The 1,348-nt window shown below is 42.3% G+C and overlaps 1 protein-coding gene across 1 annotated transcript in view; it reads left to right on the top strand.

The window, feature by feature from the left end:
• The window catches only part of LOC108624109 (SH2 domain-containing protein 3C), a 13,056-nt gene that overhangs the window by 1,813 nt on the left and 9,895 nt on the right, over positions 1 to 1,348 (top strand). The window lies entirely within an intron of this gene.

Genomic DNA, 1,348 nt, shown 5'->3' on the forward strand with positions numbered 1-1,348 from the left:
GGCGTCCACGGTACGCGTGGCCAGTACACGTGTCCAAGGTTTATTTCAAAATCGTAACTGGTACGAAGTATGCTAAACGTGGGATGTAGGTCGCATGGTAGTGCGTATGTAATAAGTACTTGCGTACAGTTCCTTCTTGCTCGACTCGCGGCTGATAAACGCTTGCTCCGGATAAAACCGTTTGTCTCTGAGAAGTAATGAAAGGAATTTCTATTTAAGTCACATTTTTTTAAAGTTTTATTTTGCATGAAACAAGTATTGTAACTAAAATTTTAAATTATGCGCGGATATTCCTGTGTAGCTAGCGAAATTCTCGAGCAATTCGTACGTACTCCGTCAACTGCGTACGATTGAAATTCCCGTCGCGAGGTAAACGCGCATACGATTAAGGGGCCACGAAGGAAACGGGGGGACCTCGGCGCACGTTTCACGCACGTGAATAAGAAGTAGTTTTTCTTTTTTCTACGATACGCGCAAAGAATTGACCGCGTCGGGTCATCTTCTCGCCTTTCAACGCCTAACGAAGTTGCAGCAGTTTTGCATTTAGATTTGAAAATTTCTTTAAATGATCCAACTGAAAAATTAGAATATTCATGAAAATAGAGAAATGAGTTTTTTAACGGTCGTAGATAACCAGTCGTGTGCGAGGAGAACATATGAATATGCAAAGAGGAAAAATCTCCGCTCTTTATAATCTGAGAATAAAAAATTCATGAATTTTAGCAACGAGTAATGCTTGATGTTAATAATGCGTTACAAAATATTCCGTTTTTCCGCTGGATTCAGCCGTAGTAACAATTCATCGCCGCCGCGTTTTCGGTCGATAGCGACTCTCCAAACATTGGTTGCATGGTTTTATCTGGGCAAACGGGCGTTCTTATCAGCGTCACCAGGTATTATGTCGGCGAACGAACGAGCAAAGCGTATACACCGCTGGGAACACCTTGCATTCCAGTTCTTTAATTTTTTCGAACGCAAAGCCTCTTCTTTGCCCATCTTGAGCTGTTCTGAGTACAGCGGTCGTGTCCTTTCGCCTCGTATGACCTCGCGATGGGTGTTCTTCCCTTTTCTTCAGGTATACGCCTCCTGACATTTTCAGGGAGCCCCAAGAGTTCGCTGGTGGCCCTGGGGAAAACCCTGGGGAAGGGAAAAAACCTCTTACGAATCGAGAGGATGATGGTGAAAGCATGAATGGATTGTTTAGAATAGCTTCTGATGGTTAGAATACAAAATATCCTGAAGAAATATGAAGTAAAATGAACTAGCAGGTAGTTCGTCCTGCCTTTCCTCTTAGATTACGAGATTAAATATTTATCATACATTGAAAAATAGTTAAGGATATATTGGC

The sequence above is a fragment of the Ceratina calcarata genome, unplaced genomic scaffold (assembly GCF_001652005.2).
Source record: "Ceratina calcarata isolate Rehan_Ccalc_2016 unplaced genomic scaffold, ASM165200v1 scaffold297.2, whole genome shotgun sequence".
Lineage (NCBI taxonomy): Eukaryota > Metazoa > Arthropoda > Insecta > Hymenoptera > Apidae > Ceratina > Ceratina calcarata.